This window comes from Pleurodeles waltl, chromosome 5 (genome assembly GCF_031143425.1).
Source record: "Pleurodeles waltl isolate 20211129_DDA chromosome 5, aPleWal1.hap1.20221129, whole genome shotgun sequence".
In the NCBI taxonomy this organism is placed as follows: Eukaryota; Metazoa; Chordata; class Amphibia; order Caudata; family Salamandridae; genus Pleurodeles; species Pleurodeles waltl.
In genome coordinates, this window is record NC_090444.1 from 1,534,332,696 (window position 1) to 1,534,357,980 (window position 25,285).

Genomic DNA, 25,285 nt, shown 5'->3' on the forward strand with positions numbered 1-25,285 from the left:
GACGACTGCCGCTGGCGGCCGGCACCATGTCCATAATATGGCGGTTCGGCCCACCGTACCGGCTGGTGGCTTCAGCCGCCACTGCCGGCATGGCGGGCCGAACCACCATGTTCAAAATGAGGGCCTTAGTCTGTAAATATATGTGAACTGGATTCAGAAAACCTTTTTAAAATTAGGTTTCAAGTTAGACACATTTCTATTGCAACAAATCAGTTCTTACCCCCTCAGAGCACATTCAACGTGTCTCATTCGAGAAACTTGTGAGTGATAAGCAGTAGTATCTAAACAGGAACCCAACTGAACTTGTTACCATTTTATAACCTTATTTCGGCAACATTCAAGGATGAATGAAATAATGATACCTGAAACTTAACCCTGAATTTCTCCTCATCATAATGAATTAAAATAGGTCTACTAAACAAGCGTTTGTAAAAAAAAAAAAAAAAAACCTAGGAGATGCAGATAATATTCCTAAAACAAAAACCACAGCTAAATCACTGCATTTACTATTGAATTTTTTTTTCACTTTATCCCATTCTGTTCTGAGGATGGCCTGGAGCAGTCCTCAGCCATGGTGGGTGTGTGCAGAGGATGGCTACAGGCCATCCAAGCACCCAGCCATGGGGGAAGCACTGGAACCCCCCTATAGGCCCCTGTCACATGCCTTCACCAAGGATGGCAGTGGAAGCACTTCCGCTGCCATCCCTGAGAACTCCTCTGGTGATCTAATAACGTCAGTGTGAGCACTGTGTGCCGACATCATCAATACTTGTGAGGAATCGCTGGAGACCATTTGCTTCCAGCATGGTACAGAAGGAGGTGAGTTTTTTCTCCAAGGAGGATGAGGGAGGGCAGAGATGCACCAGGGGAAAGGAAAGAGTTTTTCTTTTCCTCTGGTGTCTCTCTGCAGTGCATACCTACTGTTGGATCGTGGGTGGGGATGGGATCGTGCAGCAAAAATGCACCCATTAGCCACAAGGGATTTTTTTGTCTGCATTGTTTTATAGTTTTTTGTCCAGTTTCATGGTTGTTGTTAGTTTTCATGTATTTTACTTAAACCTGTTGTGTCTGCAGTCATAGTTGGCTTTTCATCTTCTTCAAACTAGTTTGTGTTTTCTTTTTAGTTAAAAAAATGTGATGGCAGTGTGTGTGGACTAGCTCTTGGCTAGCAGTGAGTGTGGACTGGTGCTTGTCTGGCAGTGTGTGGGGCCTAAAGCTTCGCTGGCAATGTGTGTGGACTGGGGCATGGCTGGCAGTGTGCGTGGACTGGGTCTTGGCTTGTGGTGTGTGTGGACTGGTGCTTGGCTGGCAGTGTGCGTGGAATGGTGCTTGAGCTGGCATTTGGCTGGCGGTGTGTGTAGTGACTTGCTGCTGGTCACTCCACACACATTTCCAGCCAAACACCAGACACTCTGTCAGCTGCCAGCTGGTGTTTTTCCTGTGTCAGTCCTGTGGGCATATGAAAGTGATGTGCCCTTGAATGGTGCTGTTTGTTTTTGTTAGCGTTGAAATGTGCTGGGCCCAAGACTGGCTGGGGTGAGAATAGCTTTGTGTGTGTCATGCATGAAAAGTATGTGAATGGCCTGTAAAGCAGTTGGTACCTTGCAGTGGCTTTACAGCTCATGAGCTTTGAGTCATTGGTTCAGCAATTCTGAGCTTTCAATTATTAACACTGAATTTGATTTTTTTGAAAATTCTTTGTTAATAAAATTTACATTTCAAACTTTTCACTCACCATTATGCCAAAACCAACCAGTATGTGTGTGTACTTGAGGAGTACATGGTTGTGCAGTAATATATGTAATTTCTTTCTTTCTTTGCCAGGGTGTATATTGTATCTAGGGAAAATCTACCAAAAGATACTTCATGAACTAGATGCCAGTGGGACTCTAGACTGGCTCGTGTGAATCCCTGAAAGTACGAAAATCTGCTGGGAGCCTCAAACTTCCCCTACCATAACATGGTATCTCACCTGTGTAGGTAGGCCTAGTGACCGCAAAAGTATGGGGTCCAAGACGCAATGGGGCAACATCAATAAAACGAGTAGCTTCAGTTTTTGGGTGTGGGTTCAGCATCCACACAGTAAAACCTATCAAACCTAGACATTTCTGAAAACTTGACACCCAGGGAGTACTTGGTGGTGTGCCTCTCATGAAGCCCTAAAGTGCTCCTACCAATAATACCCTCCAAACCTCACAACTAGACTAAAATCATACATTTTCCTTGCATTTCTGTGACATATACCTCCAGAATCAGATGGAATCCACAAAATGCCTACTACCCAGCATTTCCCCACTTGTCCCAATTAAAATGCTGTCCCACTTGTGTGACTAGGCCTAGTGCCCGTGATAGGAATGGATCAAACTAAAATCAATGGGAGTTCGTTCAAAGCGGCCATCATTGACCTTGGTTTGATCTGTTCCTATTTGTTCTACAAATTCAATTGCAGTGGTGGATCTTTGGTTTTAAAATTCATGAAACATTGTCTTTTTCTTCTGTTGGGACTCAAGAAGGGGGAGAATAAACAGAGGCAGGAGGGAGGGTGGGAGAAGGACAAGAAATTGGGACAGGAGGGAAAATGGGAGTGGGTGGAAAAAAGAGGTTAGAGCGATTTAGCGCTGAGTAAAGTGTAGGCATTGGCTGCTTCATAGTGATTTTTTGTCTCCTGCCAGAACAAGGGAGGGTGGAAAAAAACAGGGACATAATTACATGAGACAGGAGAGAAGGTTGGGGGAAGGAAAAAGTGGATAGGGAGGTAGTATTTGAAAAGAAACAGGGACGGGTAGGGAGAATATAAACAAAATGCGCTATGATGTGGCCAGCATTGACCATTTTTGAAAAAAGAAATAATACCTAGATCACGGCACAAGCAAGCAGCACATTTTTTGGCAGATGTTCTGGAACTGTAGGGTGGGCTATTATCTGCACTATTGTTGTGAAACATTAAACTGATTTTATAGTTTAGTAGTTGGTAAATTTGGAAAATGTATGCCTACTGATATCACTATCATTTACAAAAGAATCTCACCCCTGTGGAGATGCAATCATATATTCCTAAGCATTTCAACATTATTGCTGCAGAAATATAACTAAATATGGATGTAATTTGTTACTGATCTGAAATATCCTTTAGCCTCAAATATGATTACTAAGTCGTGTAGCTCAAGAAGACCCAGAAGCCATTTTATTCAGAGTAGTCTATTTGCACATTTCTGCAAAGCAATACTTGTTTTTCAGGGCTGGGTATCCTTCAGGAGAAGATTCTTCCACCTGCTCATTAGATAGGTTTTTGCTAAAAGTAACAATTTTCCTTCTCAGGATTAGGTTCCATAGACTGGTATTGAGAGAAAACATAAATAAATTGTACTAAAGATCACATATTTTAGTTTTAGCCTTCAACTGACCCTTTTTTAGTGACAGCTCTGGTCAACACAAATGACAGTTGTCTTTTGATTATTGCTGTGTTGCTAGCTATTTTCTTACATTAAATGCAAGTTAAACATGTGGGCTTCCTTACATGGTATGTTTGACTTTTAAAAGATGGCTCATGTGGCATCAGGGATTGCCTTAAAAGGAAGGAGAAAGGGAGCAATGGTCTGGGCTCCACACAATAATCACAGGCACTAAAGTTATTGTAGAAGTTTCTACAGGAGAACTGGGGTGGAGAATGGCCCAGCACTGAGCCTGATGAATTGGCTTGAGGTGTGAGTACAAAACAAATCCAAACCTTAGGAAAAGGCTAACTGCGCTTACCTTTAATTTTGTGTGCTTGTTTTGTGTCACTTATATTGTCTTGTGGCTATGGTATTGTCAGAAAGGGTGTGTGTTTATGTTATCAGGGCTGGAGACTATGGAGAATAAAAGTGGTTGGGTAGATAGGACATGGAGGAGTCCAGGAAACAGAGAGTAAAAAATGAGTATGAGTGTGGACCCATGGTATAGAGCATGCAGTTTCTAGATATACTCTAGTAATGGGGAAGATAGGGAGGCGTGGCAGGACTTAAAGCACAGGCCGTAAAAGGTGAACATTTGAGAAAAAGTGTCCCTCTAATCTAGCTGCCCTGACCAGTTCACAATCACCTCAAGGACCCATCTAATGTAAGAGTATCTTTGGGTGTGAGTGCATGTTACCTTCCTCATCCCTCAACAAGCCTAGTCAGAATTACAACAGAAGGGAACTCTGTCCCGTTTTCCATTTCTTACCCTTCCTATCTCCACTGGATGCGTTGCAAGCAAAAGGCCTACACGCCCTTTCCCAATGATGTATATGAGTGAACTGCAAGGAGCGGAGATAAGGACCAGAAAATATAAAGGGAGTGAGCCCCCATCGAAAGGGACTCCTGCCCATGCTATGTACCAACAATAAATTATATGCACATGCAAATATTTGCAAGAGTGGATCGGACACACTAATGAGGACAGGGGAAAGTCCTTTCCTGAATATGGTACCTTTAATATCGAAAGATTAGCGAACCCACAGAAGAAACTGAAGGATCCTAAAAATAAGATAAATGCTGAACAATGGTCACTCTTCATAAAATGGCTTGAGGTGGCACACATAGAAAAGCATGAATTCCAATTTCAAGGCATGTGACATAACCAGGAAAAAAAGAATAACAAATTAGTCACTTCCAGGACACAGATGGGGCCTGTGCTACACCTCTTCTGCCTCCTCTATTCCTATTTCCCGAGATCATTGAACCACAAGAGAAGGTGAAAAAGAGCAAGGGCTATGGGTGAAGCTGTTGGTGTACTCAGAAATTAAACAATGCCTGCAGGACCACCAGTGCCTGGAGCAGAAGGAGGTAACGGTCAAGCAGTTGCTGTAATACAGCTAATGGACAGTGCCCAACAGAGGGGTGTGAGCAAAAAGACAAGAGGCTGACTTGACTACTGTGGATCAATCTACAGTAAGCACAAAGTATATCCTGGGATGCAGACAACAATGTCCCAATATTACACTAGAAAGCTGAGGCAGACTGCGGATAAAATGCCTAGAGGCATTCCTCTTTTCCTCACCCAAACAATGCTGATGAAGACGACCCTACCTGGTCTACCCTTCTGTCCTTGAGGAACTACTCCCTGGCCAGGAACAGATTTATGGTCCATATTACATGGACCTTCCCTTCCAATTTAATGAGCATTAAGAAACAATTGCTTAACATTGTGATGAAGCCCACTCAGTTCTGAGAGGAGCTACAAAGTGTGTTTGAGGTGTACAAACCCAATTAGGCAGATAAGAATTAGTTAAAGCGATTGGCCGTGCCAAGTATAGCGAGAGAAAAATTGGTGAAGAAAGTTCTGTGGTCCAGAGCGGCCCTGGAAATGAAAGACGTGAAAAAGTTATTTATTATTTGGGGAGGACTGAGGACTAACACAAGAAATAAAGGCACTATCTTGTTAAGTCCAGTTTAAAGGTTCAGTCATTTAAAACTGAGCTCAACCCTTAGTAGCTATGGCACAGAGTAGACTTAACTTTAAGAAAATATGTAAAGCATTTAGTAATACCAACACAGTTAAGAATTCAAAAACAAAACACAATAAAAAATTCCACTCTACTTTATAAAAATAGAGAATTTAATAAGCAAAATGACACCCAAACAACAAAGTCTATAAGAGGAACCAATTTTTAGAAATGTAAGCAAAAATAGAACCAAAAAGCTCAACAAGGCAAATTAAGTCAATGGCTACAGTAGACCAGGACCTAGATGCAATTTCACCACAGGTCAGATGCACCAACCAGGTTGATTCAGTCAGAGGGTTTATCGTAGGACTTAGGGCCTCATTCAGATGTTATTGGTAACCGTCCTGCTGTCACTTTTTCATCGGTTTTCCCACCCACCAGCTTGGTAGTCCACTTGCCCTAATTAGATGTTGGTGGGACTGTCGACGAAAGACCGCCACAGTCCCGCCAACTCTTCCAGGCTTTGGATACCTCGTCAACGAAGTAATGGGAAACAGCGGTGGGACTGCAGCCACTTTTGCCACCGAGCAGATTCCGATTTGCCTTCCCGCCAGGCTGACTGTGGCGGGAAAACCTCCAACGCAAGGCTGGTGGATTGGGGGAGAAAGAGGGTGAAAAGCCTCCCGCTTCCCCATTTTCTTTTACCTTTTCCACAGGAACATGACTGGAGGGCTCCTGCTAATGCTGCTGACATTTGAGCACGAAGGACCGACACCGTCGTCGCCAAACACTAAGGCAACCAGTATATTGGACATGTACACAATGGGGTGACGCTTTACCATCGAAAGCAACCCGACCATCAACATACATGTAAGTATGTTTTTATTATTTTTTCTTGGGGTTAGCATATGTGTTGACATAGGTTGTTACATTTTATGCAACACACCTATATCAACCTATATATACCCAATGCGACACATCCCCTCTGTCACTAAACTGCAGCTGTCACTCCACTGGTCCAATCGGCCAGCAATGGGAAACTGCTGTAGCAGCAGTTTGTTTCCCAACCTCTAACATCTAAATATGGTGGGTGGGAGACCATCAATGTGACGGTCTTTTTATGATTCCTGCCGACATGGTTTGGCAGTAATAAACATTACATAAATAAACATTGCAAGATACCAATTTGTACCTGCTCCCAAAAATTCATAAAGATCCAATCAACCCTCCTAAGAGACCAACTGTCTCATCCGTTGGTTGTCTCTGTGAGAATGCTTCTCATTATGTAGACTTTTTCCTAAGATCCTTTGTTGATGCACTCCCCTCATATGTTGGGGACAACAGGGATTTTCTTAGAATCTTTGATGGGATTACCTAAGAAGAGGACTATTTATTGATAGGCTTAGTTGTCAGCAGCGTATATACATGCATTCCCCATGTCCTAGGTGTGCAAGCCTGTTGTAAAATTCTGAGAACCAGATCTTTATCATTTCTACTGCACATAAGATGATCTTGGACATGGCCTGGCTTTGTTTAAACAACAATTTCTTTACTTTGACAGGAATTTCTACCGGCAAACCAAGAACACTGAAATGGGGACCTGCTTCACCCCCAGCTTTGCATGTTTGTGCATGGGCTAGTGGGAGGAACAGATCTTAGATAACCTCCATTATTATGATGACCACATAGGGCCTGATTCTGACCCTGGCGGCCGGTGACCGCCAGGGTCACCGGCCACGGGAGCACCGCCGACAGGCTGGCGGTGCTCCGAAGGGCATTCTGACCGCGGCGGTTCAGCCGCGGTCAGAAAGGGTAAACCGGCGGTCACCCGCCGGTTTACCGCTGCCCTTCTGAATCCTCCATGGCGGCGGAGCGCGCTCCGCCGCCATGGGGATTCAGACACCCCCTACCGCCATCCTGTTCATGGCGGGAAACCCGCCATGAACAGGATGGCGGTAGGGGGTGCCGCGGGGCCCCTGGGGGGCCCTGCAGTGCCCATGCCAATGGCATGGGCACTGCAGGGGCCCCCGTAAGAGGGCCCCGCAAAGTATTTCAGTGTCTGCTATGCAGACACTGAAATACGCGACGGGTGCCACTGCACCCGTCGCACCTTCCCACTACGCCGGCTCAATTCTGAGCCGCCGTCCTCGTGGGAAGGTTGATTTGCCCTGGGCTGGCGGGCGGCCTTTTGGCGGCCGCCCGCCAGCCCAGGGCAAATCTCAGAATCACCGCAGCGGTCTTTCGACCGCGGTGCGGTGTTCTGACGGGGTTACTTTGGCGGGCGGCCTCCGCCGCCCGACAAAGTAAGAATGACCCCCATAGTGTTCTGGGCCTGGTACATTGACAATATTTTTGTAATGATTTTGTCATACAAATGATTTGAATCTTGGTTTTACAAGCAGTATCCACAGCAGAACTCTGATCTGCAATCGAGATAGTTAAATCCCATACAGAAACCAAGCTATTCCACAAAGAGACAGCAGGGAATAGTGTGGATCAAGCCACTAGTAATCGTCACAAGAAACTCATCTGCAGTATCCTTTATGGGGAACTGATGAGGGCTGGCAGAAATTGTGGCAATGATAGCTCATTTGAGGAGGAGAAGAAAGTCATGATGGACAGGTTTCACTCACAGGGCTACAATTCCAAAATCCTGACAGCAGAATGTACCAAGTTGGACAAAAAGGGAAAATCTCCTCATTTCAGGCAAAAAGGCGCCAACTGGAACCCAGCTGGTGAGAATCATCACTACTTATAGTAAGCAGGCAAATAGAATTAGCAAAGTACTGCATACCACTGGCTAGTACTGAATTCAGCTGCAGTAATAGCCAGATATGTGAGAACCCACCCTGGAATTACCTTCATGAGAAGCAAAGACTTGCTATGTAAAAACATGAATACACCTGAGGGTTCAACACCAATTAGATCTGAGGAGTTTGTACCCTGTAACGACTGTAACAATTTTAAAGCCTGCAAATCGAGCATCAATGTTGAAGCTTTCAACATACCTGACACAAATCATGAATTCAAAATACACAAGGCTGCAACCTATAATATATTAGGAGCACAATACGTAGTGTGAACATACGGGAGTTGGAACACATGGTGATAGACAGTACCCAGCTGCAAGAGATTTCAGGGAATTTCATGCCAGTAACAACAATCTCCTACGGTTCTTTGCATTTGACTGGGTTCCTGTGAACAATAAAGGGGGAGAGTGAAAGGGTTATGGCACTCTTGAAGCTAGAACCTTGGTACATAATCAATTTTTGCATTGATATCCCAGTGGCTTGAATCTGAATGAGGAAATGTCTGTACACCTGGGCTAAAGAATCTGTCATTGATGGTTTAACACATGCTAATGCTTAGATTGTATTGAATGTGCCATGGTGGCTGTGAATTTACATCTGCTTTGGCTGACCTCCTGCTTTTACCTGAATGATTTGAATCATTTTCATTATGTTTTCACACAGGTTTATTGGGGAGCACTACAAAGACAATAGACAACTATCTAAGCTAAGCAAGACATTTTCTTTTTTTCATTTACCTATTTTGGACTTCAATTGGGGTTTGTTTTAGAGGGCATTTGCTGTGTACAAACAACAGATGACACTACATGCCACTAGGGCAGGCTGTTGAATAACAGCAATTATTATTGGATATTATGCTTAATTGTTTGTGGTCCATTTCTAATTTAAAACATTTTGATATAATATCTGGCCTTCAATTCTTGTAGGTAATATTTTGATGTTTTACTTTGAATTAGATTTACTTTGATTCATCTTAGGCTGTAGAAACATACCCACGGAAGCGTGTATATGCAGGTATATATTAGGACACTTACAACTATGATGTGCTGCCTTTGCTTGTCACATGCATGATATATAGGTGAAGTGCTCTTGAGGGTGCTATTTTATCTGATACGAACATGTTTCACATGCTTTTAACTCATTTTTTAGCCTTTAATGAATCTTCTATAGATTGCACATGCTTTTGAACTCTGGCAAAAGCCCACTGGGGCTATACTCATTAATGTATGAGACACATTTTCTTCGGGTAGTGCATTTTTAATCATGTCATTCTTGTGTGATATATGGAATGTTGATATTATATCCTCAGCTGCCAGTAAAATATATATAAACTTTTATACATGTGGAAAAAATACACACATATTTTATGCATTTGACATTTTAAAAACTGATTTTATTATAATATATATATATATCTTTTTAGAGGGTCTACAACCAAAACCTATAAACACATATATAAAACCCCTAAAAAGCCCTTACTACCTTTTACCCTTTCTTGAATCCTTAAAGAGCTTACTATTCCATGCCCATATCCAAACCTGCATCCTAAACGACTGTTATCAACCCCTACCCATCCCTCACCCTTAAAAGTCCATTACAATCCTTACCATCCCGAACTCTTCCTCATCTCTAAACCCTAGAAACCCCTTACTATCTTGAAACCTTATCCAATCATGAACCCTACAAACGCCTTATAACCCTTACTATTCCATACACCATACACTTACCATTCCCTGAACCCTAAACAAACACTTACCAACCTTTACCTTTACCCTAAACACTCAATACCCTTACCCACTGGTAGTCTTACCAGCCCCTGACCCATAAAAACCCTTTGAAGCCTTACTACCCTGTACCCTTACCCATGCTGAACCCTAAAACCCTCTTGTTTCCTTTACTACCTGTTATCCATCCCTTAAACCACTTCTTAAAACCCTTATCCACCCATAAACCCTAAAAACCTCTACTATCCCATGCCATTAGACAGTCCGAATCCCTAAAAACTCATTACTAGCCCCTATTCTTACATTTCCCTCATCTCTAAAAAAAAAAGAAGCGTACCAGCCCTTACACGTCCTCATCCTAGAAACCTTACAATTACTTACACACAATGAATTCCTCTTATTTCCCTTGTTAAATAATAATTTAAAGTACTTACCTCCATTGTCAAACTCAAAGTTGTAAAGTACTGAAAAAGGCCCCCCATTGTGCTTACCTGCATTGTAACATCCTATGTCATTACATCCATTGAGTTATGCTTGCATTGTAAAAGTTACATATAGTTTTGAAGTGCAACATTTATACCTGGCATTAGCTAGCAGGTGGGGGTGACTCCTGACCCTTTCCTAACCAATAGGATAAACGTTCTCAAGGGTAACCCTACTTAGTTATGCAGCAATTCCTATGCGCCCAGTAGCAAAGAATCCTGCAGTGCCCCTCACTCACTAAATCCAAGATGAAAAAATACTTCAATTAGCCTCCTGAAACTTTTGGCAGGGAAAAGTTGATTTGTACTGTTTAAATATTTACCAACAATCCGACTTCGCCATCAAGCTGGGCTTTTACTAAACATATACAAAATAATCATTGAGTCATTTTTCTAGCCGATGCCGGGCCTGCAATAGCTGAATGGAAATGTAATATTGCTTCCCATTGCTTTTCTATGGCCCAGCCAGCCTTCTTACAGTGAAAATAGCTTTTGGGAGCTACTCACTGTAAGGATATGTTAACTTAAAATGTCCACATGCCCTACTTTTATGCACCCTGCCTCGTGGGCTACAAAGCCTACATCAGAATGACATTCATATTTTAAAGGGAGATTTTCTCCTGTACAAAATGGTCTTTTTAATAGGTTGGGTTGTAGTTTCTAAAGACTGCAGCAGCCAGACTACTGTGGTAGGCCTAGAGTCAGGTTTGTCTGGTCACACTTGTGGATGGCACAGTAGTGCTATATTGTATAGGTGACATTTAAATGTCCATGCTGAGTCAAAAAACCAGCAGTATCAGTCCACAAAAAGTAGGGTGATCATGCAAAAAAAGGTACTTTCACAAAATAAAGAACTGAGCACACTGAAGGATGCATTGTTGAATGTAATTGCAGATGCGTGCCCAGTGAAAACCAACTTTAATAAGAACTTGACTGTATACAAAATAACGGTAAAGCACCAGCTCATTATTTGGACAGACTTACAGATATGTTTGAATCATGTTTGGGCATAGCCTGTCAAACAGAGAAGGTCAGGAAGATGTTAAGTGATACCTTTGTTAAGGGATTGTTACTAAATGTTAAAAGCAAGTTAATTACTATCTGCCATTGGATGGTAGAACTGGAAGGTGGCTGAATTAAAGACAGTTGGAAATAATCCTTTGTCCCCACAAGAAAGAAATAGAGAATGCTGCGTCAAAATTAATCTCATTAGAACTACAAAATATCCAGAAAACAGTCAAATGGATAGGACGTTGAGAGCCTCAAAGGGGGATGGAAATAACAACAGGAAGGTGGAAGAATTTACAGAGGGAGAGAAAGGAGCTGGTCAGAAGTGCCAGAAATGGAAGGTTCTTGTTTTCGTTTGGCCAGCTAGGGCATTGGAAAGAGACTGTCACAGTACCATGCCTAACATGCCTGGTCTCCCTGAACAGTGGGCCAAAACCTTTTGCCTGAATTCTAAGATAGCCAAAGAGATTCCTTCTGGTTATGTGTACCTTAATCCCTGTAGCTCAGAAGGACCATTAAGAACATGGTGTCATCAATGTCAATCATACTACTTTACTTGCTTGTTGACACAGGTACTAGACCCTCTTTATCTCTCTCAGCCATGTCCATAGAGGCAGTCAGTAGCTCTAGCCAATGAGTTACCCATATATTATTGATCCTGTAACCATTTCTTTAGGATCCTCTAGTGACAAACATTCCTTTTTGTTTAGCCCAACATTGCCAATACATTTGTTAGGCAGGGGCATATTTTGCAAGCTCATCTGTACTGTGTTTTGTTCCCTGGGGATAGTGTTCTTAAATATACCTCAACAAGAAAACCAGGTTATTATACACTATTATACAAGGGGTTGCGTTGACAAAGTAAAGTGGATTAAACAGTTATGTCTCGTGATTTAACTGAACTGTTTACAAAGGTACCATCCACGTTGTGATCCAAAGAGGCCAATGATGTGGGATTCAGCTGATTAATGGAACCTGTAAAGTTGAAAGTTGGCCCACAGAAGAAACTACCTAAAATACCCCAGTACCCACTAACACCTATGGAGGAAAAAGCAATCTGCATTGTAATCACAGATTTGACTAAGCAATGGGTTTTAGTACCTATTGATATTAGATGGAATACCCGTATTCTCCCGAAATACTAGACAAGGGAAGCCAAAGTGTACAAGTTAGTACAGGACCCTTGGGCTATTAATTGTGTGGTAATCCCAAGCTTCCCTGTGTCCCCTACCCTTTGCTGTATCACAGCAAATGCCCAATGATTTTCTGTGGTTGACTTTTGCTCTGCTTTCTTGTCCATCCACATACACGTGGAGAGTCAGTATCTCTTCTCATTTACATTCTTAGGGTCTCCATTTTCATGGATCCAACATCCTCAAGGATTTAAGAAGTCTGCCTCAATATTTTCCCAGGCCCGGAAGAAAGATCTAAATATGCTGTTTTTCCCCCTACGTTCATTTGGCATCTGTTACTCCAGATCATTGCAGAGAGGACACCTCCCTCCCGTAATTGGCTAATAAAGGGCACAAGGCTTCAAAGTAGAAATTCTAGATCTGACTTTCATGAGTGAGATTCCTTCATCTTGAAATCTCTGATAGCAAGCACCCCCTATTGAAGCCATCAGTAAGTTCCCTTAGCCTGTAACTGTTTCTCTCCTACATACCTTTCTGGGAATGGTTGGGTATTGTAGGCAATGGATCCTGGAATATGCCGATATGGTCAGTAAACTGTAACTGGTGAATTTTAGTGTTTTTTTATTTTATTTCTATAAGTTTTTACAATATTACAACAATTCACTATAAACGTTATTTTTTCTTGTTACCCAACCAAACTATAACGTGACCTTAACTTTTGTATTTTTCTGTGACTTTCTTTTTTTTTTTTAAGTTAGATTTTATTACCATATCCAGTTATAACAACAATTTAGCTGTTGTTTGTTCAGTGAATTTTTTTTAATATATATATATTCATTTAACTCTTCCACCAAGTTTAGCTTTTGGCCATGTGCTACAGGGGGTTGGCTTGGAGTCAGGCCCTGCAACTCTCCGCTATGCTGGCTCTGGGCCTAACCTCCACAAGCGGCAAACCCCTTGCAATGCACAGCCTTCAGCCTGGCACAATGGGGTTTAGGCACAGAGCCAAACCTCCAAGGGCACTCAGCCCCATGTGTAGAACAGACTAGATACATTTCGTTTTTTTTGTGTATTCTTCACTTTTTTGGGGTTTTCATGTTTTTGCAGTTTTCAACCACTGATTTTGCAAATGTTTTAATATTATTTTAAATTGTTTTGTTTGTAACTTTTTTTTTAACAGTTTTTAACTACTGTTTTGTAATGTTTTTGTTTTAAACCTTTTAAAACTTATTCTATTACTTATTTTATTTTTCACACAGATCTTTGTGGTATGTTTTTGGATACTGTTCCATGGCCCTTCTATACATTCTTCTGTTAACTTCATCATAGGTTACAACGCAATTACAGTGTTCAGGCATGACATCTGAAGCAGTTGTTTTACTTTCTACTGCTCACTTCTTTATGTATGCATGTGCTATGTTATTTGGGTGCATAGCAGCCATGTGCTTCCACATTTCAGTGGTCCCCACTTGTAAAAGAATGACTGCCAGTGCCCAAAGCTCCCCTCAGAAGCCTATGGCTGGCACTCTGAAAATCAAGGCTGTATGTAACCAGAGTATGCAGTTCATTCTAGACAAAGACAGGAAAGAGAAGAGGAGGAAGAGGGTAGGACAGACAACAAAGGAGTAGAAGGGGATCCAGTCCCTTAGGAAAATGAGCTCTCACACATGCAAATGGGTGTCATGCTTCATCACAGGGCCTTCTTCTCATCAGGCTGGTACTGTAGCGCCTGATGGACATCCATAATGGGGCTGTTTATCAGAGATCTTTTTCCGAATGCCGTCTGCGAAGTATGGGTGTAGTGCTTATTGTGCAGATTGGTGTGTTGCAATGAATATGTGAAAAGAAGTGCGTGGTAAAACTGGCTAAGTAGTTCTCTTAATAGTTTTTTTTTAATGTGAGTCTACTTCTCAAGTTAAAAACATAGTGGCTATCACCAGACACAATTAACTATGATAGCTTTCAACATGTTTCTTGCCATTAGTAAGTCAATAATGATCAGTTTGCAGTTCGTCAGGACGAATATTGCCCTAATCTACACAGAGGTTGAAATCTAAGTATCACTAATAGTGTCCAATCACAAATGACCTAGAAGTGGTGTAGTTAATGATACGTTAACAATGTGTCATTGTAAAGGGAGAAGCCAACCTGAAAAGGAAAATAAAGGTAAAGAAATGACTTAAACCACTTGCATGTCAATAGTGAGGTGGTTGTATTATCACTTTAGTGCAGCATGCGTCAAAATTATACATCATGCTGCTATCAGTGAGCGGTGCATCTAACAAAGTGAAGAGCAAACCACATGATAAAACACGCGACACACACTGAAACATAGACTTCACACACTGTGTTTTGGGAGGGATATAAACTTACCCAAACAGGGTAGCAATTCTGCCTCATCGAGTGGGAGCACAGAGAATGCTGATTAGCATGCTATAATTAGAAACAGGAATGAGCAGTTCTTACCTAGTAGAGGAATGGGTCCAATATTGTGACCTTTGTACACTTCATAGCTAGTACTTACACAGTCATAGTAAGGACTCCACAGGACGACCTACCCCAGTTCTGCTCCCTCTAGAGTGGAGGAACAGGAATCTTGGTTGTCTTAAATCCCCTTAGACAATGATTGTCAGGTGAGTTGGTTCTCATGCACGGCAAACCTGGACCATGTAGCGGTGTGAAACTTATCAGCACCATATCAAGAAAACAAATATGCCCAGTAATAATTCATGAGCAGCTGCCAGTAAGTATAGTTATTGAAATAGGAATATATCTGGCCATGAACTTCTGTCTCCTCAAATCCCCCCAAAAAACAAAGGGAGGATGCCTCCGGTGATGCACAAACTGAAATACAAAAAACTGTAGATATATCATGACATGTCCCTGTAGGAAGGGATACATAGAGATGACAACAAGACCAGTCAAAAAGCGAATCATGGAACACCGGAGTAACATTCGGGGCAAGAGAACAATCACCAATATGTGCACACATTTTGTGACTGAGGGACATTCCCCTGACAAAGCACAGTGGAAGGCCCTGGAGGCACACACATGACCGAGGACACCCTATTTAGAAGGGAGCATAATTTGATTTTTCATCTATCAACTCACATGAGTGTATTGAATGACGACATCCAAAAGAGCAAAATGATTAATCACTCCATGTTCCTTGTTGAGCGTGTCTCTTTTTCCACTACCATGATGCTAGACACTGACTGCAAACAACTTTCAATTTTCTGACAACAATGTCTCAGACAAGATTATTAAAATCTAGGTGTCCCTCTGAAAGGCCCCCTTTTTTATAAACTTGTAATTTCACAACAAGCCACATTGTTCAATTGTATACATGAGGTCTGATAGTCTTGTACTAACACTGACTCTTGGCAATCACTGGACCCCTCTTGTAAATATTATGTTGCTATCATCTAAGGAGACAGTACTGCTGAATGTATAGCCACACCACAAGAGAGCACACTACATACACTATGGCCATTCCCGACCAGCCTTACTTATACTCTTGAGCATTGGTCTGGAATATTTATATTATTATTATTATACTTATGTTGATTGGGCCTCAAAGTCTCGCTCCTGTGGCAACCTTTGGCAATTACTGTACCTCCTTTACTTTCAGTTACCATTGAAGTAACTTAACCACACTCCAAGATGGTGCATCTAGGTGTCAGCTGCACCAATGTGCATGCAAGACCAGCTTACCACTGATACCCTGGGTGTTGCCAAATTGTACTGGAGGCCTCCTAACTCAGGGTGTTGGAGGGGCATGTCTTCCAAAGCCACACTGTTCGGCATTAAGACCCGCAAACCTCTGTAGGATTCCCTTTTGCTGCCAGTTTTCATTACACAAGTTCTAGTCACTATTTTCATAATTTAGCCACACTCCAAGATGGAGCATTTAAACACTATGGCCACCCTATAGTGGACACGCGAAGGCGCATGCGAGCCTGGCGTACGATCAATAGTACTGGGGGCTCCCCTACTTAGGGATTTGAGGCGACATGTCTTCCAAGCCATACCTTTACCCCACTAGAACTGTCAAACCACTGTGGGGTTCCATTTGCAAACCAGGGAGCATCACGTGTATAGCTACATTCAGAGATGGCACGCATTAAGTCATTTCTGGTTGGCCGCACATTTTCACACTCGTGGCCGGGTTACTTATGTCCAGGGTGGTGCCAAGCATCACCAGAGGCATCCTCCATTCATTTTTTGGGGAGGGATTTGAGGAAACATAAGTTCATGCCAGACACACCATCTCCCTTTTTTTCACTCTTGCAGGTTCCTGTTTTTTACCTTTGTGACAGTTTTCTAGTCTTTCTCTTTCTTGACGCTTTGTGTGTTTTTCTCTCTCTTAACCGGTTCTGTGCCGTGGACGTAACCATTACGTCCTCGGCACACAGCCCAGAGGGAGCGTTCTCGCTCCCTCTGTGTGCTTCCTCCGAGCCCCCAAAAGGCATGGATGGAAGGGTGAAGCCCTTCCCCTTCCACCCCCGCCCCCCCCATAATGACGTCAGCGCGCGATCGCGCGCTGACTTAATTACAGGGTGCCCGTCGCACAGGAAGCCATTTGCTTCCTGTGCGGCGAGGGCGGAAGAGGTGAATTTCTCTTCCCGGTGGGTGGGGGGTTTGCAAAAAGAGGCACCGGGGGAAAGGAAAGGGTTTTCCTTTCCCCCGGTGTCTCTTTGAGCATTCCTGCTGCCCGATCGCATTGCGATCGGGCAGTAGGAATGCCCACTAGACGCCAGGGATTATTATTTTTTTTTCTAATGTTTGATTTTAGTGTCGGGGAGCGGCCCCTTGGGCAAGGATCGTTCTCCTTTTGGGGGCAAATAATTAACAGCCATTTCTGCCCCCCTTGGGGGCAGAATGGCCTACTATTTTAGGCTGATCTGCCCCCAAGGGGGGCAGAAACCACTGGAACGCCGGGATGCTTTTATTTTTGTTTATTTTTGTGGGGGGTGCCCCCTTGGGCAAGGGGCGCCCCTCCCAAGGGGGCATAGAACTGTTGGCCTTTTCTGCCCCCGGCCTATTTTTTTTAGGTCCATGGGGCAGAAGCCACTTAGGCACCAGGGATTGTGTGTTTAGTGGATGGGCGGGCGGCCCCTTGGGCAAGGGTCGCTCCCCTTTGGGGGGCATGTCTTTTAGGGCCATTTCTGCCCCCCTTGGGGGGCAGAAACCACTTAGACACCAGGGATAGTGTGTGTGTGTGTTAGTGGATAGGGGGGGCCCTTGGGCAAGGGTCGCCCCCCCTTTGGGGGCACATGTACCAAGGCCATTTCTGCATCCCTTGGCGACAGATCAGACTATTATTTTTAGGCTGATCTACCCCCAAGGGGGGCAGAAACCACTAGAACGCCAGGGATTTTTTAAAATTTGTTTATTTTTGTGGGGGGGGCATCCCCTTGGGCACGGGGCGCACCCCCCAGGGGGGCATTGACCTGTTGGCCATTTCTGCCCCCCTTGGGGGCAGATGGGCCTATTTATTTAGGCCCATCTGCCCCCAAGGGGGGCAGAAGCCACTTAGACACCAGGGATAGTGTGTGTGTGTGTTAGTGGATGGGGGGGGACCCTTGGGCAACGGTCGCCCCCCGCCCCCTCTTTGGGGGCACATGTACCAAGGCCATTTCTGCACCCCTTGGAGACAGATCGGCCTATTATTTTTAGGCTGAGCAGAAACCACTAGAACACCAGGGATTTTTTTTTATTTGTTTATTTTTGTGGGGGGGCGTCCCCTTGGGCACGGGGCGCCCCCCCCCCAAGGGGGGCATTGACCTGTTGGACATTTCTGCCCCGGGGGCAGAAGCCACTTAGACACCAGGGATAGTGTGTGTGTGTGTTAGTGGATGGGGGGGGACCCTTGGGCAAGGGCCGCCCCCCCCATTGGGGGCACATGTACCAAGGTCATTTCTGCACCCCTTGGAGACAGATCGGCCTATTATTTTTAGGCTGAACGCCAGGGATTTTTTTAAATTTGTTTATTTTTGTGGGGGGCGTCCCCTTGGGCACGGGGCGCCCCCCCAGGGGGGGCATTGACCTGTTGGCCATTTCTGCCCCCCTTGGGGGCAGATGGGCCTATTTTTTTAGGCTCATCTGCCCCAAGGGGGGCAGACGCCACTTAGGCAGCAAGGATAGTGTTGTGTGTGTTTTTTTGTTTTTTTTGTTTGGGGGCTGTCCCCTTGGGCAAGGGTCGCTCCCCATGGGGACACACTACTAAAGGTATTTTCTGCCCTCTTTGGGGCAGATAGGCCTATTTTTTTAGTAGGCCCATCTGCCCCTATGGCAGAATCCACTTAGGCACCAATTTCTAAATGTTTGATGTTGGGGTGTTTGTCAACAGATGAAGTATTTGCATTTGTGATAAAAAAAAAAATTCTCCTTTTTGTTCTAGTTCAAAGCTTTTGCTTTATTTGCTGTGGCTCCTTGCGGTTTTGGCGGTGGTTGACCTGCGGTTTGCATAGTTGCATGTTTTAGGTAAGTAAAAACAATTTACTCCAAAGGAGTATTGTTACCATGCATGAATGACATGTTTGTAGGGGGTGTACTAAATGCAGGATTGTGTGTGAAATTGTCCTTAGATTTGTACACAATGATATTTGTTTTGTCTTATTTCTAATTTGCTTTTCTTTCTTTCTTTTTAGTGGGATATCATTGGTGATTGCTGTGTCTGTGCAGAGTAGTTGCTGGTGAATCAATCTTTTTCAGGCAAGTGAGTGGTATAGTTTTTGAGTTTATAACTCTTACGAATAAAACTACACTTTGTTACTTATCTTACACAGTGCTGGTTGTTGGTGGTGAATTTGTCCAGTTAATTTTAGTAGGAAAGATCATGGCTAGCCGCAGGATGACCGCTCAGCAGGTGGTTGGTATGCTTTTTGAGTCATTGTCTGATCATGATTATGAGACGGACTCTGCATCTGAGGCAGAGGAGGAAGTGAGAGATTCTGGCAGTGATGTTTCTGTTGGAGAAGAATCTTCTGATGAGGAAGCCACACTCAGTGCAGATGAAGGGTCTGTTTTAGAGGAGGACACTGATGTGCCATTAGTGCAGCAACCTGGGGCTGAAAGGTTTCCCGTTATAAGACCTGATCTCTGGGTTGCCCCAAACATGGAGCAGCCAGAGTTGCCTGCCTTTACTGGTCTCCCGGGGTGTAGCGCCAATACAGAGAACTTTTTGCCTGTCAATTTCTTTGAGTTATTCATGGATGATGTGTTTTTGGAAGAGATTGTTGAGCAGACTAATTTGTATGCGGAGCAGCATTTGAGGGACAACGCTGCTAGACTTAGGCCACACTCTAGAGCTGCCCAGTGGATTCCCACAAATTTGGAGGAGATAAAAAAGTTTTTGGGTTTGACTTTTTTGATGGGGTTGATAAGGAAGCCGTCACTGGCTTCTTATTGGTCTACTAGTCCCTTGATGGCAACAGCTATATTTCCTGCGACCATGAGTCGTAATCGGTATTTGCTTCTTCTTAGGATGCTGCATTTTGTTGACAATGCATTAGCCTTGCCACGAGATCACCCAGATTCTGACCGTCTTTTTAAGATTAGGCCTGTCCTTGATCATTTTGTAGATCGGTTTTCGGAGGTCTATGTTCCAGGCAAAGAGATAAGTGTGGACGAGTCTTTGGTCCTCTTCAAGGGTCGTTTGGTTTTTAGGCAGTACATTCCTAGCAAAAGGGCACGATATGGAATTAAATTGTATATGCTCTCTGAAAGTAGCACAGGATATGTGTATAGTTTCCGTGTCTACACTGGTAGGGATTCCAATATTGACCCCCCTGGTTGTCCTCCCACTTTTGGAGCCACTGAGAAAATTGTGTGGGATCTTGGTAGACGACTGTTCAACAAAGGTCACCATTTGTATGTAGATAACTTCTACACTGGAGTGCAGTTGTTCAAGGAATTGTTTAAAGTGGACACTGTTGCTTGTCGCACAATTCGTTGTAACTGGAAAGGCTATCCAAGGGAGCTTGTTTGTAAAAAACTTGAGAGGGGACAGTGCTGTGCCTTGCGGAATGATGAGCTACTAGCTTTGAAATTTTCATACAAGAGGGATGTCTACATGCTAAGTACCATCCATGATGAGAGTACTTCCCCCGTGACTATTTGGGGCCAGGTTGCTGAAGTGCGCAAACCTGTGTGCATTTTAGATTATAATAAGCACATGGGAGGTGTAGATAGAGTTGATCAGAGGTTGGAATCTTATACTGCTATTCGTAAGTCTTACGTTTGGTATAAGAAGTTAGCAATTCACCTCTTCCACTTAGCAACCTTTAATGCTTTTATTGTGTTTAGGGATAGGTCTTCAGAGTCAAAGATGACATTTGTGAAATTTCAGGAGTCAGTGATAGGGAGCCTTATTGTGGTGGAACAGGCCACAGTTCCTAGAGAAGCAGTGGTGGAGGATGTGGCTAGATTGAAAGATCGCCACTTTGCTGAGCACATTCCTCCCACACCCAAAAAAGACTTTCCAGCTAAGAAATGTAGTGTGTTTTCAAAGAGGTATCCGGAGGGAGACTCGAATGTACTGCCCAGATTGTCCTTCAAAGCCTGGGCTGTGTGTGGGTGGTTGTTTTAAGAATTACCACACCCAGAAGAATTTCTGGGAACAACCATGAGTGTAAACTCATGTCTGTTTTGTATTTTCATGTGTTCAGTTTCATGGTATGTACTTAGTTAGAGCTTTTGTGTTTGTAGTTTTGTAATTCTTTCTACTTAGATAGGGGTTCCTCTGTTTAAAAAAAAAAAAAAAAAAAAAATGATGCCATTGTGTGTGGAGTGGGGCTTGGCTGAGGGTGTACATAGTGTACATATTGACTTGCTGTTGGCTACTGCAACACACTGCCAGCCAAACACCAGTCCACACACTCCCATCAGCTGGTGTGATTGTTGTATCAGGCATGTGGGCGTATGTAAGTGATGGACCCTTGAGTGGCGCTGTCTGTCGATGTGAGTGTTGTAATGTGCTGGGCCCGTGGCTGGCGGTGTGAATGGTCTTGTGCATGTCATGTATGAAAGGTGTGTGAATGGACTGTAAAGCAGTTGGTACCTTGTCGCGGCTTTACAGCTCACGAGCTGTTAGTCATTGGTTCAGTTTTTTGCCTTTCAGTTATTAACAGTGCATTTCATTTTTGTGAAATCTCTTGTTAATAAAATTTGATCCACTGAACCATCACTCACCCTCGTGCCACATCCAACCAGTATATGTGGTAAAAATGACAAAACCTGCTCCGCTGTAATCAGGCGTCACAGCACACCTGTGACACGCTAGGTGCCTCGGGTGGGACCCCGATGATGAAGCATGCCACCAACTTGGTTGGTGGGTGAGGGGTCTTTTTCACATAACCTAAGTGCGTTTCTTTTCACAATTTTAGTGTTTGGCACATCACAGACGTATGTGGACACATCAAAATGATATATTACAAAACTACCTGTGTTTGGGGGGAGGGGGAACCTATGTTTTTGGTCCTGGGTGCGGCCTTCATCTAGGGAAACCTACCAAACCCAGACATTTTTTAAAACTAGACACCCCAAGGAGTCCAGGGAGGTGTGGCTTCCGTGGATCCCCCAACATTTTCTTACCCAGACTCCTCTGTAAACCTCAAAATTTGCTTAAAAAAGCATATTTTCCTGACTTTTCTTAGTAGGATCACCGCTCCAGCACACAATTCCTACTCCCCAGTGTTCCCCTCAGTCTCCCAAGTAAAATGGCACCTCACTTATGTGGGTCCCCAAAGCAGAGTCAGCCTAAAGATGTATAAAAGAAGAATATGTCCTTATAAACTCGCTGTGCTATCCCCTCTATCTCTACAAGTTTTGGGCCTTATTCTGTTGCAGGCACCTGGCCCACCCACACAAGTGAGGTATCATTTTTACCGGGAGACTTGAGGGAACGCTGGGCAGAAGGAAATTTGTGGCACCTCTCAGATTCCAGAACTTTCTGTCACCGAAATGTGAGGAAAATGTGTTTTTCTAGCCAAATTTTGAGGTTTGCAAAGGATTCTGGGTAACAGAACCTGGTCAGAGCCCCACAAGTCACCCCCCATCTTGGATTCCCCTAGGTCTCTAGTTTTCAAAAATGCACAGGTTTGGTAGGTTTCCCTAGGTGCAGGCTGAGCTAGAGGCCAAAATCTACAGGTAGGCACTTTGCAAAAAACAGCTCTGTTTTCTGTCAAAAAATGGGATGTGTCCACGTTGTGCTTTGGGGCATTTCCTGTCGCGGGCGCTAGGCCTACCAACACAAGTGAGGTATCATTTTTATCGGGAGACTTGGGGGAACGCTGGGTGGAAGGAAATGTGTGCCTCCTCTCAGATTCCAGAACTTTCTGTCACCGAAATGTGAGGAAAATGTGTTTTTTTAGCCAAATTTTGAGGTTTGCAAAGGATTCTGGGTAACAGAACCTGGTCAGAGCCCCACAAGTCACCCCATCTTGGATTCCCCTAGGTCTCTAGTTTTCAAAAATGCACAGGTTTGGTAGGTTTCCCTAGGTGCCGGCTGAGCTAGAGGCCAAAATCTACAGGTAGGCACTGTGAGAAACTAGGGCTGATTGCAGAGGCCCCATAACTTTTTGCCCCCATTTTCCACTTTATGCTGGTGTTTTCCTGACTCTGATGGTGCCCTGGGTACTGCTAACCAGTCCCAGGGCCTGTGCTCTGTGTAAAATGGATATGCAAATTAGGCTAATTATAATTGGCTAAGTTAACCTACCTATAAGTCCCTAGTATATGGTAGGGCATGTAGGTTTAGGGACCACAGCATAGGTGGTGCACACCTAGGTGCATTGCTGAGGTGCCCAGTGTCATTTTAAAAGCAAGCCTGCCTTGCTGGCTGCTTTTAAATTAAAGTTATATGCAAATGCGACTTTGGAATTAAAGGTACTTCCAAAGTCTTAAACTACCTTATTTTTACATATAAGTCACCCCTAAGGTGTGCCCTATGTGCCCCTAAGGCTGGGTGCCATGTAACTATAAGCAGGGACTTTATAAAAATAGATTTATAAGCCCTGGTGAGGTAAAAACAGCCAAATTCGTTTTTCCCTCATTGAAGTAAATGGCCTTCATAGGCTAGAATGGGCAGACTTTATTTTAAATTTTAAAGTCTCCTTAAATGTTACATACCAAGAATTTGGTATCAAATTAATTGTTGTAATAAATCCCACAACTTCCAGTTGTTGGATTTAATATAACTTGTCCAGGTAAAAAGTTTAGACTTTACCTAAAAAGTTGCCAATTTCAGCTCTGCATTGTTTTTGCTGCTGTGCTCTGATTGGCCAGCCTGCAGCAGCTTCTGCCAGGCTACCTTGATGAGGTGTGAAGTGGCCTGACTTCACACAAAGGAATGTGCTTGAGGGAGAGAATCTCCCCTCAGCAGATGGTGAGGCAGGAAGGGGGAGGGCTGCCAAACTGGTCTTCAAAGGCAGAGAAGGACATTTGCAGCACCCAGCAACACCCCCACATCCTGCAACCCCAGACAACTAGGTGCCCCCTTGATTAGATTAGGAGAGGGGTGTGTTTATGATTTTTAGCCACACCAGTGGGTGGGCTCAGCCAGATGTAACCTCCAAAAATCAGATTCAGCCATGTTGGATTTTTGGAGACTGTTGCCTTTTGGGATGGATTTTTGCCACACTTCCCAGGAAGTGGTCATCACAGGGGGACGACCCTGTACCTGATTGGAGGACCAGGACCCCCCTGCTTTTCACCCAGGAGCAAGGATAAAACTGGCAGACCTGCACCCACGCCTCAGATCCCCTCCAGAATTCAACAAGAAAGGAACTAAAGAAGAAGAAGGACTGCCCTGCTGGACCCCTGGCCTGCACCTGGACCCTGCACTCAGAAGGACTGCACCAGCTGCACACTTGGGCTTCACCACAAGAAGGACTTTGCCTGGCTTCAACTGGTTCAAGGAGGGACTCCCTGTTTGCTACAGGTGAAAAATTGCTAAACCAGAGTCCCCTGCACCAACTCCTGAAGAAAGCGACCAGTTGACCACTGTCCAGTGGCCAAAAAGGAGTTTGCGCCAGGTGCATTCTGGGAGTTGAAGTCCGCACTTCCCAAGGACCATCACAGAACTTCTGGACCCTTGGGGTGAGCTGTGGACCCCAAAAGAACCTTAAAAGAACATCTGGGTGAAGCCCCAGAAGTTTGGAAAAGATTGGAGAATTTTTGAAAAAAAGCTCCATAAAGTGACCGACCCGACGCGGAAATTCTAGCCGGCTTGCCTCAACCGCGACCCGGCCTGACTTCGTGGTTCGTCCCGGTAAAGAAAAACATCCAAAAAAGAGACTAAGTCCGAAGGTACAAAGTTGACCGGGACCTCCCAGCCATCGTATCCGAGAAGGGCTCCACGGACGTCGGATCAAGATCCAGGTTTACCCCGGTCGAAGGATTTTCATCTCGAAAAAACGACTAAGTCCGAAGGTAAAAATCACCACCGAGGAAACCGACTTCGCGTATCCGGACAAGGGCTCCAGGAGGTCGGATTCAACTGGCAGGTTCGTCCCGGGGAAGAAAAACATCAAAAAAGAGACTAAGTCAGAAGGTAACTTTTTAACCGAGGCCTCCCGCGACTTGTAGCCGAGCAGGGCTCCATCGCGGTCGGCCTGAAAGTTTGACTTTGCCCCGGTCCTGGTGCAACCAGATGACCCGATTGGCGCTTTTTGTTTCTAAGCGCTTGAAAATAATAATACTTTAAAAATTCATATCTCCG

The 25,285-nt window shown here is 44.1% G+C and overlaps 1 protein-coding gene across 3 annotated transcripts in view; it reads right to left on the reverse strand.

The window, feature by feature from the left end:
- Positions 1–25,285, reverse strand: part of ARHGEF10 (Rho guanine nucleotide exchange factor 10) — a 949,815-nt gene that overhangs the window by 164,635 nt on the left and 759,895 nt on the right. The gene's annotated exons all lie outside the window — the stretch shown is intronic.